Below are 19,501 nucleotides of genomic sequence, written 5' to 3' on the forward strand. Positions count from 1 at the left end.
ATAAGTACCGTACGAAAGCACAAATATATCGTTATTGTGTAGATGTATACCTTTACGAATAAATTGACCTCAGAATTAAGCACGCATGTCAATCGTATAGTAAATTATCACTTTTACGCGGTAAACACGAATATAAATTAAAATACCGGACAACTCGCTCTGCTTGTGTAGTAAATTTCGAGTGCACCTCGTCATTGAGTACTTGGAAAATATAATGCAATTGCAGTTTTGACACAACTTCATGAGAGATGTTTAATTCTTGTTATGTTTTAAACCTTTTACAATATTATTTACTGTTACATTAATAATTTACATAAATTATAATTTTTTAATATTTACATATTAAAATGAATTAACTAAGTTCCAAGTCAGGGGGCATGCAACCCCATAGCCTCACTTAAAACCACCACTGCCGTAATAGAAATGTTAAATTGGAATTCAATCATCATATCATATTAGGTATATGAACGAAGACGGTGTGCCAGTCTCTATTTCTGAGGATACTAATTAATTATATTATATTTATATTATTTTAAGTAATTTATTTTCAATTAGAAATATAGTATAAAAAACATAGTTTTGACTCAATAATTACATATTGTTATTTATTATTATCCAGGCAGGGATTTAAATGACCTAAAATCTTCTAAAAAGTGACCTTAAATGACCTAAAAAAAAAATACCCCAGATATAAAAAAAAACTCATAATGCACTTAATAAAATAAAAAAATGAATACAAATTTAGCTCAAACAAAAAAAAGGTGGGCAAGTGGGTGTCACTTTTCTGTTCAGTAGTTAACAAGTTGGTCACTGTAATGGATGGTGTTAAATTTTAATTCAATGATATAACGTGAAGACGGTCAGTCAGCCTTTGACATTACATACAATTATACAAAGTATATTTGATGATATTATTGTGAATAAAGTAATTTATATATTATAACCTATTTACGTGGAACCTTGTTTTAAATTTTCAATTCTTAAAATAAGGCTATAAAAGTTAAACATTGTATATATATTTAATACAAAATAATTATTATATTATAAATGTTGTCAAAAATTGAACTTCAAATGATTATAAAAATTGTGCCTATGTATTTTCAATATTTTTAAACTGCTATTGTAACAATATATTTTCACGATTTTTGACCCAACAAATAAAATGTTATTGATATTTATATAAAAAACATTATATGGAATTTTGACCTCCCCAATGCACCTTGTAGATTCACTTTCCCATCGAACAAGATACAGAAGTTTAAAATTGAATCATTATTTTGACTACTTATCGTGCACAGACACAAAATAAAAAATAAAAAAACACATCATTGTAAAATCAATACATTCATCGCTCCACTCAGAATCTAAAATGGAAAAATTCAAAATTATAATTTTAAAATATATAGGTATATAATATATAGATATGAAATAATATTTTGCGTACTTGTTTTATATAAGTTTATGAATGTATTTTATAACCAGTAACCAATAAAAAAAAGTATTTTTCATATTATTATGTAAATATCAATTGAAAAATAAATAATAAAATGTAAAAAAAACACTATAAGTACGCATGGCAATTAAAAAAAAATAATTAAAAATTGTAAAAATGCACAGTTTACAAAACAAAGTTTGCAATTTTAAATTCTCAGATATCTCAATCCTATTTCGTACATTGAATGTTATGTTGTGTACATACACGTTTCTAAGGATATTTGTATTTAAGTTATATGGTAGGTTTAACTAATTTTCAATCTAAAAATACCGCAGATTATATTACATGCATAGTAATAATAATTATAATATTATAGGTATCGTAGTAATTTGCTATTATTATTAACTTATCAACGCACCAAAGAATGATATGACTGGTATAAAATTAGACTAAATATTTTGAAATTTGCAGTGTATAGAAAACAATGATCAACGTACTGTCAAACAATTTCAAGTCTCTAAAACGAATATTTTTTAAATAACTTCAGCATAACTAATTAGGTAAGACGAAAAATCTATATACCATGTTTGTAAAATAATACTCAATATCGAAAAAATTTCAACTTTAAAAGCCAAAAAATATAATATTGTAGTTATTACGCATTTTTTAAAGTATTAAAACTACTATGAAGAAATTATTAAGAATCTTAATCTGCGATCGCATGTTCAGAATATTGATGAAAATAATTAAAATAAGTCGACAATTTAAAATGGTATTACTTAATAATGTTCAAATTAAAAAATTCTAAATATTTAAAGAATTATTACATAATGTACAGAAAATTATAATATAAATATTTGTTGAGAACTTTCTACAAATATTTCTTTCTTTCTTTAAAAAAAAAAAACAATTGATTTTGATGAAAACTAAAGTTGCGTTATCTGATGTTTTTGTTAGTTCTTTTCTGAATATTATTAAGATATTTACTTTTGATCTTCTCCCCTAAAGCTCCAAAGTAACAACTACATCAAAGTGTATACCAGAAATCACCCTCAATGTTGAAGATTATGTCTCATTTTCTGTTCCAAATCGTGATGACGGACACAAACAAAATACTTTTTATTATCATTATTGTAAAACCAACAAGAACATTTATTGCACCACTCAGTTTAAAATTGTAGATTTAGACATTTAGTGTGTTTTTTAGTCTTAAGATACTTTCTTTTGTGTCCCTAATTTTGACCAATCTCACTGAGTCATCATAATATACAGAGATCGGCAATAATATATTTTTATATCTTTTTTTTAATTTTTATAAATCTTTTGATTTAAAGGAATTTTAATTTTTACTTAATATTATTTATGTTTTATAATTTTAAATAATATGTTAATTCTTTGAATCAAGAAAAAATGTTATCTGTGTCTTTAGTAATGTTAAGTTGTCTTCAATACTGAATAGCCAGTAGCCAGTATTACATAAGAAAACTTTTCAGTATAATATCGTGATACCTACCGCTATAATAATATAAATCATAGTAAATCAAAGCCATAGGTAATTAAAATAAAATTAGTGGAGGGGGGTTATTTTTATTTTATTCCTTCTATTTGTTATATTGCAAAATACGTATCTATATTGGGTATAATATAACAAAAACCATGGAAATGTCCCTGCCCTCCACGGTGACTCCTTTAGTTTCAACCCTTGAATATCGGTGACAAACGTTATTTCTATAAACGTCATTCACGTTTGTAAATTAATTGAAATGGTAAGTGTAGACGAAAAATTCGCAAAGAGCAATGAACTGAAATATTAATTTCTCATAATACAAATATATTATTTGATATACCTAATATATTGGATAACCCAGTGTTTTGTGATGTGTAATCAATAAGCTGTAATTAAATTTCATTAGGTAATTACGTTTCTATAAATATATTTATATATTACATAGGATGACCTAATAGTGTCGCTTGTAAATGTAATATTATATACTTTATACCTATGAAGTTTGTACATAATATGTTGTGAGCATAATGTAAGTTAAATTAATTGGAGCTTTAAAAAAAAACATTATAATCATGTAAACATAATTTTTTTTATTTTTGTGGTTTTTTTTGTCCGAAAACTTTTTTTTTGGTAAATAAGATTGCAACTGAAATGATGCAGCTTTTCAATTAATTAAAAATTCATCAAAGATATTTTTTGCAATTTATCAGCAGATAATAAAAAAACTTACGAGAAAAAAACAGGGACGTAGACTGCTAAACCATTTTTAACTTAATTAAGTTTGGTAATTCAGTGATAGTGCATAAAATAATAATTTTTTTTTATTTAACCAATATTTTGTTTTCGAATTTGACGGCGTTTATTTAATATTACATTTTAATAGAATAATAGAATAATAGAATAATAGAATAATTTAATATTTATTCTACACATTCGAATTTCCACCTATTTGATTTATGTTACATATTTATATACCCTCCTGCAAGTAAATATAATGCAAATAAAAGATTTTTGTTTCTTAAGAATTAAATTCATTGTGTCACATTTAAATTTAAAACCCTAGTGAAAAATGATCAACTATGAATTACAGGCATAACATTTTTTAAATATTTATATTTTATATTATTTTCAATTAAGTACCTATGCCAATCAGTATTTTTTATTTTCCTAGAAAGTTTAACTTTATTTAGTAGAAGGTTGAAAATTTAATTCACCATAACAATATAATATAAATACCTTAGTAAATATAAGAATTTAAAGAAACAATAACAACGTAAAAACCAACAAAATAGTTATCCGTTTAAAAATATGTAATTATGCTGGAATCCTACAATCTATATAGCGTAGGTACAAAGAATACTCGACAGGGCATAAAGTTGCATACTCTGTGAATATTTAGAGGGGCTTAATCATGTAATGGAAAATTAAATAAATCTTGTAATAATATGACCATAATAATTAAATAATATTATAACTAACTATTGTATTTTTTTTTTAATTTATTTTATAAAATTATTGTGAATTGTAAATTGTAATTTTATTATATTTCATGTGGACAATTAATTGCAAAAAATATTTTGGGGAATATTTAATTTTTTAGTATTTTAATTAATTTGTTTAATTATTATAAACAGCCGAAATATATTTATATGTTAGTTCAATCAACATTTACACTCTAATATTTAATATCCATAACATTTTGTTTGTAATAAATTCTTCTAGTAGGTAGTACATTTGTATCTATTATGAAACTGTGAAAGAATAATACGTATGTTAGTTTAACTTGAAAAATAAGAATCCAAATAGGTACTAACAATAAAATGGTTTATGTATTGTAATGTAAAACATCATATTTTCAAAACACTTTACGAAAAAATATGTGTGTGTAGATTTTATAAAAGTACGTTTATGTAAATTAAGTCGGGAGATTTATTCACCTCGGTTACAAGAGAGGTGCCTTGCATAAAAAAAAAATAGGTAGGTACCAATTAATCATTCGTTTATGTTCTAGACTATAATTAAAACATGGGTAATAATTATATACCTCAGTTTTATTTTTCTGCATTTCATATCGGTATTATTTGTCCAGCTGATTGTGAAATATCATCAATAATGATAAATTATACATTTATTTAATTAATAAATACAATTTGTATTTTAACCCATGATGATTCACGGTTATGCAAACTTTTCTAATCAAAAAACAAATTTCCATATTAAACGGTGTTTAATTTAAATGAAAAACTTAGTCAGGTTAAACGTTTATAGTCAAATAATACGATATCAAATAAACTACACATATTGCACTATAGAAGTATTTACTATAAATAAAGTCGACCAATGAAACTTGAAACGCGTTCGCAACTTAATATCGATCAACAAATGTTCAACCAAAGCATAGTATTCAGTGGTAAACGTTGAGGTTGTGAGCCGATACTACTTTACTTCTTATAATCAAAATAAAACAGTTGAATCATTCCCATTTTATTTCTATTATTTTTGTTATACATTTATTATAATTTCTATAAGATACAATAGTATACACACTCGCATGACGTGTTAATCCGTCTTATAAACGTTAAGTCGTATGACGTATAACAAATGTGAGTTCATACAAATCCATTTTGTGTGTTTAGTTCCAATATTAAACTGAATTGGCCTTTTTATAAAATGTAATGGTAAGAATATTATCATATAAGATTTTATTAACATTTAAATATTTTAATGTGAGTTATAAATATATAAAATGCTCACAACTCGCTTTAAAATTTAAATATTAAAATATCAATACAATGTTATAATCTTATACAATTACATGGATTATATTCTTACATTTAAATTTGGCAATAGGCCAATAAATGTATCCTTTTAATACAATCAAAGATACAAAATGTATTTTGCTTAAAATAAATTTAATATTCTGAAAGTTAGTAAGACGCTGAAAGACACATGAACGTCTTCTTGATTTGAAATATAAACTTCTAAAAAATAATATATTGAACAAGTTTGGTTTATTATTTACTCACGAATAAGATACAAAATTAAACCACAAAATTATATTTTGCTTAACAGCTAAGTAATTGCTTTCTTTTATCCTAGACCACTCAGCATTTTTGAATTTTTGATTCTCAGTCAAAAAATTATTATAAACAATTATCAGTCACATGTGTATATTATAATTATTTTAGGTTCTTATTTAATTCAATTTGGATTAAAAAAAAACATTTAAGTGAAAATTAATTACCAATATGCTTACCTATAGTATGCTGGTAAATAAATAAATGTTAATATCAATAGGATAGGCGAAACATATCAAACATACAATTTTCAAAATCTAAAATTCCCATAAAATACAGTTTGTAGTCGTTGTGTTTTTTAGATTCCAGAAGTTATTCCACGTCAGCTTTTGTTTTTTTTTCTAATTATTGCACTGCCCATACATAAGAAGATATTGTCTAAACATATTCAAACGGTGTCAAAATCCTTCTGTAAATACTATAAATCGTTATTTTAGCTCCGTAATATTATGGTATCTATTAAAAATAAATAATATTTATCCGTGAAAATAAAAATATTATTATAAATATTAATTACATCCAAATAAGTATGTGTATATTTTATTTTCTCTCGGGTCACTCTGTATGCAATTACTCATTAGTAATAATGCGTTTATTTAAAATGTTAATAGCACGATAAAACAATATCAGTTTTATAAAATATAAACGTATGTATATAATATATACCTATAATATACATATATAGGTTAATACCTATGATTAATAATAATTTTGTATTTTTGTCACAGTGTTGTTGTTCAAACTAAAAACGCGCTTAAACAATTTTTTTCATTTAATCGTTTATGTGATAATATGTTATGCATATATATATACATTTAAACGTTATGATAAATTATTATAGTTCGCACGAAATATTAATATTATTTGTAGATTGCGCGTTTGCGCATGACGCTGTATGCGCCTTACGGGTATCAGCTACGACTTGTTGTACCCTTAAAACCCCTAGTCTGGGACGGCCGAACATCACTCTGCTCTGGTCTGTGGCGCGTATTTAACACTGATTATTCCGCCGCGGCTGTCGCGGTCGTTCGATTGGGTGAGAACGAAAATTTCGTTTAACGTTCAATGTTCACAAACGAAATTCTCGCCGTTATAATTAATATTTTTTTATTTTTTATTTGTAGCCAACCGCTACAGTCGGAACACTACACGAAAATATACAATGCTGCCGACTACAAAGGACCACTCGCCGGGATAGATGAGATCAACTATCTAAACAAAACGTCGATTAATATAAGGTGAGTACCACAATATAATATTATAAATTATACGATACCAAAAAAACACATAGGTATATTATAAAATAATATTTAAAATTATTAATAATTCTCACTGTCTGAAACCATACGCACTATAATCGTTACGATTAGTTTATAGGTAATCTATTAAAAATATTCTTTTGTATTTCGCTTTTATTTTTCATCAATAAATATATAAATAAAATCAAATTTATTAATAGTTTACATAATATGGTTAATGTAATTTTAAATTTATTTTTTTTCATAAAAAGGTAAAATTAAATATTATTTATTAATGTCATTTATAAATAGCTTACATAATAAATGCGAATGTAATTATTAATTAATTTTTTTTTATATATAAATAGGTAATATTAAATAATATTAATTAACACCATTTTTAAAAAAAATTAACTAGGTATACCTAATTTAAAAAAAAAACAATTTGTTGAATAATATAACATTTATATTGATATTAAAATAATTATTTGGAGGTAAAATAAACAATTATAATTATGAGATTAAACATTTTGTTGAAAAATATATTTCATTCAAATAGCATTTTTAGTGCATGCAATAAATACCTAGGTAATATTTAAACACTGATTGACATGATAATTAATAATAATAATTTAAAATAAATAATAGTAACTATATTAAATATATAATACGTTAATAATTGCAGGCAGTTGTTGTAGTATAAGAGCTTAGATACTGTATTGTATTAAGTAAAATCTAAAATTATTTCTGACTTTTACAGTTAATGTGTGAAACCCCGAGCATGTTCACCTCTAATTTTCTTTAAGCTAAGGTTAATTTTAAATTACAAACTTTTGGAATTTTTAACTATACTTAAATATTTTAGGACCGTGTTTCAGAATAGTTATATTTTCATATCTTTTAATGAGAGTAATATTGTGGTGTCAAATGAATAATACAATACTCTTTTTCACTGAAAAGTGTTAGGTTGATTGTTTGGTACAAACAAATATTAATGTAACTATAGGCATAAATTATAAATATACATTGATAATCAAACACGTAGGTACTTTCTGAGTTATTAAAATGTATGTAGGTACTATAAGGGTAAATGTTTATGATAATAGGTTTAAAATGGCGATTATATTGATTTTAAAATTATATAGTACCTAACTATAGTAGGCATTATTTATAATTTTATTATTATAATAATATTAGCATTTAATAATTTATACAAATTGTCAGAGTATAATAAGCACTTTACATCTTTTCTAAATATAATATAATATATTTTATATTTTATGTAAAACCTTTATTCAGGACTATTGTCTTAAGTACGTTTAGTATCATAATTCAAAAACTAGTCGTCCAAATTATTATTTTTTGAAAAATCATGTGTTTATCAATTTACACAAATTTAAGGATTTCGCTAGCGCAAAATAAATAACCCGTAAATAAATTCGATATAATAATTTGTCCATCAAATAAATTAAAAATGCAAATTAAAAAATTATATTTTGCCAAATCGAGTTTTTTTATAACTTGAAAAAATTATTTCAAAAAAGGGTTTAAAACAATTAAAAGTATGTTTATTTGTGATAGTTTTTATAATCATTTGCGATAATGTGTATACACAGTACAATAAAAAAAAAATAATCGGAACATTGCCTATTTAACAAAGTGAGATAACCGCAGTAAAAATGTAAACTCGCTTTGTTCACATACAAATATCATTTAATATACTATGTACTTACCATCATAGACCATATTTTTTTTGACGGTACACAACATTTGAAGTTTTTGAAATTATAGTCTAATAGTACACTTAAAAATTCCTAAAATATGAATTTGAATAATTATTACTGTATTATTAAAGAATAAAGGGGGCGAGTATTCTCAGTGTATTAGGCGGTACAATACTCTAGTAAAGTTAATTACCAGAAGTTAAATCATTAGTGAGTTGATTACGTCTTATTTTAAAACCACAATGCAAAACTATGTAATTTAATTAATTAACTGAGAGTATAATATATTTTTTATGCGTATTTTATACAATTTAATGCTTCAACGGCAATATGATTATCCTTTAGTTATTTACAATTATTTACATTATTTTGTTTCTTTATATCTAAATTAATTTGCATAGTACATAAATTTAGAAAATTTATTAGTTTAGTGGTTAATTCATTTTGAGCCCAAGAATCCAGTATTTTGTAAAATAAAATATATATTGGTCAGATAAGACGTATTGTTTTCTTTTCTTTCCTGGTGTATAGTATTATACTATACCATATGTCTATATTAATAAATTTAACAACAAATATTATATTATGCAATAAATATTTCTTTATTTTTTTAATGAAAATAATGTTTTTTTATTGCCTGAAGTTCTTAACAAATCAACACAAAATTAAAATGTCTACTGTATTAAACGAGTATTAACCATAATAAATTATTACAAACGGGATGGAAAATATTATTTTGTAACCGTCTAAAACCGCGTACGGTGGGTATATTTCATCATCCCCAATGATTTTGGACTGTTTATTGTAACATGGCTGTATTTTATCCACATACGCGCTAGCGTCAAACTCGGATGATCTCTTGTCGGGTAATTACTTTAGTTAGTAGGTACCTTCAATATGATGTACTGGTCGAACAGTCCATGATTCGTATTAACTTGCTGGAGGCTAGTAAAAAATGTTTGTCCTCTCTATTATAAGGTAGGTAGAAATAGTGATAAAATACATTTAATAATTTTAATTATATTTTGTTCCTAGTATAATGTGTAGGGTACTCCGGTGATAGAATTTCATGAAAAAAATAATAATTAACTCACTTCACTTTAAACCTAGAATAATTTTTAATTGTTATTACTTTTATAGTTATTTTTATTCATTGGAATTGAAATTTATTTTTCTGTAAGTATACATTTTTTTTGAAATTTATTGAGAGGTCATATACCAACAGTAGCGTTGTGTATATATAAATAAAAAAAAATATTATTATAATACTTATTAAATACTTTTATTTTAAAAATTATATATATATATAATAATATATTAACAGTAGGTAGACACATGTACAACTTTTATATTTTACCAACTATGAATACCACTAGATTGTTACAATTGGTACTTGATAAAAAGTAATTATATTATATTTTTTTTTAATTCATGAAAAAAATATGTTATATCAACAATAAACTTATACTTGTTGAACATTTTCATAATGTTGGTGTAGGTATTTAATTTGTAATATTAAAATTATTTTCAACAGGTATCTGAGTATATATACATAAAGATAAATATTGTATAGACATTTTTATGAATTAATCTATTTTTTTATAGTCGGTCTTTTGTATTTATTTGTGTTTAATAAAATCTCATAATGTAGGTATTCTATTAACTAATGGAAATATTTTAAAGTGACAATGATGCGTAAGAAAGTTATTATTTTATAACATTTAATATCGACAACAATTTAAAAATTGCATTATTTTTTACTGCTACTAAATTACAGAATGTTTTATTTTAATTTTATTAAAAATGCTTTACTATAAAATACAATTAAAACGTAGAAGTAATGCCAAAGGTAATATAAATTATTTTAATGTACAATATACCTACTTTATTTGATCATATTATTAAAAGAGGACGTCACACCGACATGAAGACAGTGTTGTCACTGTTTTATGAACTGTACCTATAGAACATACAATATTAATTGCGTTCAGCGGAACCAATATTGTATTTTTGAATTGGGACAGTTTTAATATCACGGTGAAATGATAGCTATCATAAAACTTAAATGTAAAAACATCATCTGTGTTTATAGGTTAATTTTTTATGGTTTTTAAATTTTTTAAGCGAGGTATGAGTATTTTTAAATTGTGATATTTTATATAGGTACTCATAACTCACTTAAAAATATATATTATATATCATTCGATTGTATATACATTGTAATTATTTTAACATTAAACATTCATTATCTGAAAAAGATCAACGTTTTTGTAAATATTTATTATTACATAAATTGAAGTCAATATAAACAATATTTTTTATCATTATAACTTTTAAAGGTTTTATTTTTTGAATGAAAAATTACATCTGTACTTTAAAATTCCAAACCAGAATATTTTTTATTTTATATTTTAAACTTAGTATTATAGGTTAAATATAAAAATCGAACTTCAAGTATATTATTAATTTATAATAGCACTGGTGAACCAATATTTTGATGGATACCACCGTTCCACCCCACTCATCAAAACTTTAAATGCTATTAATAAGTAATAACTTATAAAATATTCGTTCAAAATTCGCTTTTATATTATTATGTTAAAATTCTCAGAAGAATATTTTGCTTTGGAATATGAAATTAAAGTTTTAAGTTAACTTTCAAAATAAAGTAAAAACTTAAAATTTTAACGATGAAAAGTACTAAAAAACAATTTTTTTTTTTAATTTTATTTTACGACGGTCTCAGATAAGATAAATAAAAATAATCTTACATTCATAATATTCCCGATAACGAATGCTTACTGTAAAAAAAATCAACAAGTATATTATAATATGATTTTATAAAAGATATTTCAGATAGGTACCTATTATTATAGTTATTTCAATGGATGGCATGGGCATTCGGTATTTTGAAGGCTGTGGGATAAATGTATACAATTATTGGTAATGTTTAAATTATTATCAATACGTCATACATCTTGTATCGGTATTATTAATAGGTGTACATGAGTCGATAAAAAACATTAGTTTGTTTTGGATTACGTCTAATAAGCATTAGAAGTTTTCGACAAATGCTTTTTAACAATGTGTGCGTCTGATAAGTATTTCATCTATGAGGGCGAAAAAACGATAATATGGAATAATATCGTAGCCAGTTTTATGTTATAATAATATTATAATATGTAAGGCCGATGGCCGCAATTTTGCACGGTTTAAAACTTTTTGATATATCATATGCCGCTGCAGTGAAACATAATATTATTACGATGATAAATCTTGAATAAACAAAAATTCTAAAAAGTAGTAAATTTTAAATTATTTTAAATGAATTACCTTCGTCCTAGTATGTTATATAATATTATCGTTTTACGATTTTTCCTATTTTAAGGGGAAATCCTGTCAACCGCAATGATAATTCTAGGTATATATTATTATGATCGTTTAGCGACTTAAGTCGCAATTGACAGTGTGTGTGCGCTATCGTTAGACACAAATAATGTATAAAACTTTTAATGATCACGCGGAAGGTCGAAGAAATCGAAAAAAAAGGATAGGAACTTTTTAACATTTCCAAAGCTCGGACGAATCGGGAGCGAGCGCTCTCACAAACAAACACTCACAAACACAAGCACACCAACACATAAACAAGCAAACAAACAAAAACGGTTGATCCCGGCTAGCTGAACCGCCGCTGCCGCCGGAATTGATAACTGTCCGGGTGAAAGAGGCGGCGTCGCGGTTGCGCAGTGCGCGCCGGGCGAGCGGCGGTGGCCGCCCCTGCGGGAGGCGGCGGCGGTGACAAAAGCGGCGCCAGCGGCGGTCGGCTCCATCGTCCAGTTCGGTCCCGTCGACACAACTCGTCCGAGCGGTCCGTCCGTCTCGAGCTCGTCACGTCAAGATCACGCACACCACGCACATACGTGTAAAATAACACCGGCACCGCCGTGGGCCGCAGGTAATGATAACAATTATAACAATAATAATATTATAATGATAGTTAACATAATATCATAACAATGTAATACACGAAAACACAACACAATAATATTATATTACACGATAACAACAAGTTGTACGCCGACCGCGCGAGAAAATTTCCCATTTTCCGCAAGGCTCTCGGACCGCTGTCCTCTCGCCGACAACCGATCGCCGCGCCACCATCCTCGGTCGCTTCGCACTTTCACTATCGGTCCCGTCCGAATTTTATAAAACACTGGTCGACACGAGTCGTCGAAATTATGATCTCTCGAGACACTTAAATGATGAGCATCGGGATCACTGTTTTCGAAATGCCCACGTTTAGTTTATACGTCTAGAGCAATTTTTTTCGATTTTTAAATTATGATTTTGGACCCATCGTAAACGGAAAACCATGTGAGAATGGGTATCTGCACCAAATAAGAAGAATGAAAAAATACCGTGAAATGTTTAGTTCTCTGCGAATAAATGTTGTTTGCGTCCCGAAAAAGAAAGATTTGCGAAAGTCGGAATTGGGCACTATTGTTCTTACAAAAGTGTCTCAATTATTTACATTAACGGGATGGTAATAATAATATATATATAGGTACATAATAATATATAATACACACTCGGAACATAATATCATAATAATATGTACCTACTTAGTAGGTACCTAGTTTATAAGTTGACACGAAACGTCATCATAATATTATATTATTATTATTATCATCGTATGTCATAATAATATTTTAATATAATAATATAATAATGTATTCGTGCAGTGCATAACAAATAATAATATAATTGACGACGCATACATTATATTATTATAGTCGTCGCACGCGCACTGTATGGAAATTACCCTAATGATGATGAATAATAATATAATATTATATTCTAGTACAGAGCGGTGCGCCGCGGTAATACAATATAATAATAATAAACATAATATTACATTATTATACTACAATACCGCGTATTGTATGTGTACCTACATAATAATATAATATAATAATGTATAATACGCGTGTGTAGTGGGCAACAGCGGCGGCGGCGGCACCGGTCGGTCGGGCCCCGTCAGACGCCAGTTGGTAGTGGAAATATAGCGAGCGCGCACGTCCGCCGCTGCTCTCGGCGTCGACGTCCGCGAAACACGCGAAACACGCGACCCCCTCATCAGGTGCCGTTTTCTCGGTGTTGCTCCAAAGTGTTTTTCCTCCCCCGAAATTCGGTTTTTTTCTACGGCACTGTACACGCCGCCCGAAAGTCACTCGGCACCCCGTCCCCGCCGTATCGGCCCTTCAAAGACGACGGATGTCGAAAAACAATAATTCGCGGAGAGAGGACACGACGACGGTCGGAGAGCGATAACCGCGTTGCAGACCCGCGAAACGACGCATTCATAATAATAATAATAATATATAATATCTATGATTACAACGCAATGATATATTGCTATTATTATTGTTATCGTTATTGTTGTTGATGTACATCGCATTAGGTCGGAGAGAGGACGAATTTTTTTATTTAAACCTCCCTACCGCGACGATCGACGATTGACCGGCCGCCGAAGATATGCACTCCGAAAAACGTCCGCCCGGCGTGACCGTCGTGGTTTTCCACCGCACGTCCGCTGCACCGCCACGACTCGCGTCCGCCGGAAAACGTCGGACCATGTAATTATCGTAAGTGTTGACGCTACACATGCACATACCTAACTACTATTACTGTTGTACGTGTGTGTATGCATAACATACCAAAAGTGCATACCTAAATAATAATAATAATATAATTAACTATACATATTATATTGCACTGCCTACTTTTATATCGTTATATTAATATTGTTCGATCATAATATATACATACTATCTGTTGCGCGTAACACCTTAACATAATAATATTATACAGTGGCAGTGAGCTGCAGTGTCCAATACAATTCTTCTGACAGGTATAGGTAGATAGATATAATATTTCGCAATGAGTTTTCGCGTTTTTCGCCGACAATGACGTCGGCGGAAAGTATAGGTACTTATAAACTTTAACGACTGTAACGTTATAGCGTCATGTTTTGCGGAATTCATTATTTTGTGGCGGGTTGAATTTCTCCGGAGGAGCGAATCTCGTGTCGATCATGATAACCAGTCTTAATACTATATATATATTTTTTTTTTAATTGGTCATTAAGCCCGGCAACTATGGCCATTAGCTGTTTGTTTTGTTTATTTGTAGGGGAGGATCTGTTGGTTGGTAAACACGTGTGTGTAGTTTATGGCAAATTTTCAAGTGGGCACCCGTAGGTATCTGCCATGACCGGGTGGGGGATGGCGGCACTTGTTCTCCGGACACCGTGACTTGTCCGTTAATACTATATTATATTACATTGTTACAGTGAATCTACTAAAACAGTAGAAAAAAAAACGTTTAACATGATATCAACTTAGCGCACGAAAACTTTCCCTTCCGATCGAAGGGTAAATACCGAAATTTAAATATATTATATGAATTCGCATCGCTGCGTGGTAACCCTTACAGCCCCGTACAGTTATTTAAACGCTTACGTGGTCACTTAACTTCCATATGTATATTTACACGTCATACTAATTCCCGTGTTAAATCGTTAAGGAAGTCGCATCAATTGTATTATAAATATTATAGAGACTCCACTCGCCCACGCAATCAATGTTAACCGCTTATTGCAACTGTAGTCGATCGGAATTTTACCCAAAAAATGAAAACTACCTACTAAATGTTCATCATGTCATGTATTTCTCGGTGTTCCCTAGTTTCTCGACCGTTTTTATATTTTTCATGGCAATTGCATATGTTCGAATTTTGAGCAATGAGTGGCAAAGAGCGTTCGTGGTTTGACGACGATGCTATAATATGTTTCTTGTTTATTTTATTATTATATAGGCACGTTCTAAGTGGATATTTTTACACTGTTCGGAGAAATGTACAGCACAATAAATATAATTTCGCTTTAATTAAAAAAATAAATAATTCTAGAGATTTTGAATTCCAACCAAATATTTACCGTCAGAATGTTCATACCTTATGGGTAGGTAGATGTACCCTATTCTATAATATTCTAAAAATTCAAGAAATTTATGAAACTGATCACTTTTTCAGATTTTTATTTTATCGTACAATTTTCAATTGCACAAGTCACAAGCCCATTTTAAAAATTAAATACCGTTGGTCCGTACATTTTTTAAACTATAATTGTAAAAATATTGACATTTAACATTGAACCCATTATTTTTATTTTTCGAGCGCTTCAAACGTTTGATTAAACTTTTCTGCATTGTGCACACACATTAAGCTTCGTGCTCAGAACCGTTTGTCAATTTTGATTTTTTTTTCTCCGAGTACTTGATTCGACACTCGACTGGTACATAATAATAAAACATTATACATTTTACTTACACGACAAAAATATGCCTAATAATCTCCAATATCATTATACAAACGGGAGACAGTGCCCAATGCCATCGCCCCAACCGAACGAAAGAAATCTATTTCCCACGACATTGTAATCGTTTTGTCCGCGGTTGCGGTATCGACGATCTTTGGCCCTTTGATTATTATTATTATTATTGTTATAAGCTTATAAATATCAGTTGTATTGTTACATTTCCGTACGATTCGCCTCACCACTTTGCTCCACGATTTGCATATTTAAATAATGATACGATATCGGGTACCTATATTACCTAGCTGTTAAGTATTGTATTATTATTATTATTATTTTATAATCATTTGGTCTCCCACCTACGACGACAGCCTTTTGTTTTGACGCGCACAGTCGACTATTTATTTCAATAATAATAATATTGTTATAATCGACTGGGAAAATATTGTTTGCGCGTACCTTGTACAATATAATATAAACCTATGCATATTACATATTATACTCACAGTACACCGCACGCCGGTTGTTCTGTAATAATAATAATAATAATAATAATGATGTCGTGACGTGGCCACTTTTATTTTCTGGTTTTTATTCTCTCTCCTTCTCCATCTATCTACTTCAAATTTTATTATTTCGACGTACCTACCTCCGTACATGGCTCAACGACCGTTCATCTAGCTACACTGACCTAACCTAACCAACCATTCCGCGACCACACCGAAAATGTGTGCGCACTCCGGCAGACACGTATATTATACTATAGTATTATTATATCTAAACATACCTAGCTGTCGAAATACTACAATAATGATAGTAATATGCAAATCACTCGTCGGGTGCACGCAAAAAACTGCAACCATCACCGTGTCGATTGCAGTACCTACCTATACCTTTGTCAAGGATATAATAATATTATTATCACCGCAACACACAATAATTATTAATTATTATGATATTATTGAAAACTAAAATTGTATTATACACGATGAAGTTCGAATAGAATTCAGCACCATTGCAAGTTTTGCAGCACTGAAAATACCTAATATTATTTTTTCATCAAACCGTTATTTTACTTATAAAATGTTATGCTATTATTATTATTATTATATTTATCGACATGACCTATCATCGAGACAAGCATTTTTTTTTATTGCAATAGTTAAATTCCGTTTTCATTACATCAAATTGCACCCATAAAATAGTTTGTTAACTCGTTTTACACGGTGAATCTCGGTATCTGTATTTTGCACACGTCATCTCCCCAGTCATTAACATCTATGTCTATAATGTTCTGCACATTTTATTCGTTACCACAAAATATAATAAATTATAAAATAAAGTTGTACAATATAACATGAGAGTAGGTAGGGTTAATGTTGGCTATAATATGTATCTATACTTCGAGGTGCACTACAATTTACAAACTATATGACATAAATAAATATGCACATTAAAATATCATAGCACGATGACTTATTTTCTAATATGCAGAGAACTTCATCGTACTTTACTCACTTAGTGTTATCCAACAGACGACTGGACCAACCCACTCCGAATGTTCCGATTGATAAAATATCCGTTTAACCACCAAATTTTTAATTGGGTTTGGTTTTTGTATTTGTTTGTTTTACAGTCCTTTGTTGCATTGTACATTGACACGGAGCTAATTGCTCGAAATCAATTATTTCGATTATGTTTTACCACAAATAATCGCTTGGTATACACTATTCTCAATATCATATTTTTCAAAATGTCTTTGGCTGATTATTAAGTCTTACAATAAATTATAATTACATATTCAGCTTATTCGGATTAGGCATGTCTTACGGTGTTACCCCTAGAACCTAGGGGTAATATTCACCCCTCATGGCCCACGTTCCCTTTTCGCTCAACAATTATTTTACCCTATTTGCACAGGTTCATTTTTCGTTAACGACCAAACATTTGAAAATTAGGTAAACACTAACAATAAAGTTTATTGTTATTATCAATGGTGATCATTATGTTAATTCCCTATAAATTTACAACCCAAAGAAATTATTAGAAAATATTTACTTTACTTTAGGTACCTACATAATACTTTAATTATCAAATTTCCAGAACATGATTTCAAATATTTTTCTACAATCAGCTTTCATCTACTTTTTGGAATTTAATAATAACATATAATATTCAAAAATTGCAAAGTATCCATCTTCCAATTTCCATTTTTGTAGTAATTTGCGATGATTTTTTTTCGTTCTTTAAAACAAATTTTAATATATAACTCTATTGTAATTAGATCCGATAGCAATATACCTACCAAACACTTCAATCATTTTACTTACCTAAGTAGTTCCCAAAATATATTTAAAAAATCATTATTCAATTTTATATTCTACAAATATTTTCCATTAGTAACATTGATGGTAGTAAGTGTAACTAAATCACAATGATGACATTTATTTGATTTTGGTTTTGTTTTTTTTTTTTGGCGATGTGGGGAAAAAATAGATAGAAATCACGGGCAAATGGGAAACGTCATTTTTGAGCGAAAGGTGTTACGCCCAAATGTAGGATGTATTTATTGAAAATATTACTATAATTATATTTAAGTTTCGAAATTATTATCCACATATTTGCATTAAAATGTTTCTCTAGCTGCAACTTTGTGGTACGGTAATACCGTTTAAAATAATTTTCTGTAATTTTATTTCTAAAATGTATGTATTCGTTTATTTAAAAACATTTTTAGTTTTATTTACAAAGTTGAATAATATAATTGCTTACAGTATAAAAATTACACGATAGTGATTTACAGCAAATTATATTGTGCTTGCTCTTTACGCTTAACATAGTCTATGTGATAAAATAACTAATATTTTCAGGTGTTTAAAATAAACTTCATATAAACTTTAAAATAATATAGAATTATCCAAGTACTTTACCTGCATAGTATTTATAATATTTTTAAGTAACAATAGTTTTACTCGTTTAATTATAGTTTTGATTTTTACAAAAAGGTGAAAAAGTATAGGTAATGTTGCATGTGTTCATAAAAATTATTAAAACTATAAACCATTTATACTTCATAGTTACTGTCCACTATTGATTATATATTTATACTAAATAATAAATATAAATATAACGTAATAATATAAAA

The 19,501-nt window shown here is 28.2% G+C and overlaps 1 protein-coding gene across 3 annotated transcripts in view; it reads left to right on the forward strand.

Annotated features, from left to right (window-relative positions):
* Positions 1-7,003: 7,003 nt before the first annotated feature.
* LOC132936125 (uncharacterized) overlaps positions 7,004-19,501 on the forward strand; it is a 29,763-nt gene continuing 17,265 nt past the window's right edge. Inside the window, exons 1-2 of one of the 3 annotated variants that reach the window (XM_061002813.1) lie at positions 7,004-7,055; positions 7,144-7,257. The gene's annotated coding sequence lies outside the window, so the exon portion shown is untranslated. Of the gene's footprint in view, positions 7,056-7,143; positions 7,258-12,827; positions 12,937-14,442; positions 14,627-19,501 lie in introns of those variants that run through there. The other 2 variants (XM_061002811.1, XM_061002812.1) reach the window with 2 other exon arrangements.

The sequence above is a fragment of the Metopolophium dirhodum genome, chromosome 1 (assembly GCF_019925205.1).
Source record: "Metopolophium dirhodum isolate CAU chromosome 1, ASM1992520v1, whole genome shotgun sequence".
NCBI lineage: Eukaryota > Metazoa > Arthropoda > Insecta > Hemiptera > Aphididae > Metopolophium > Metopolophium dirhodum.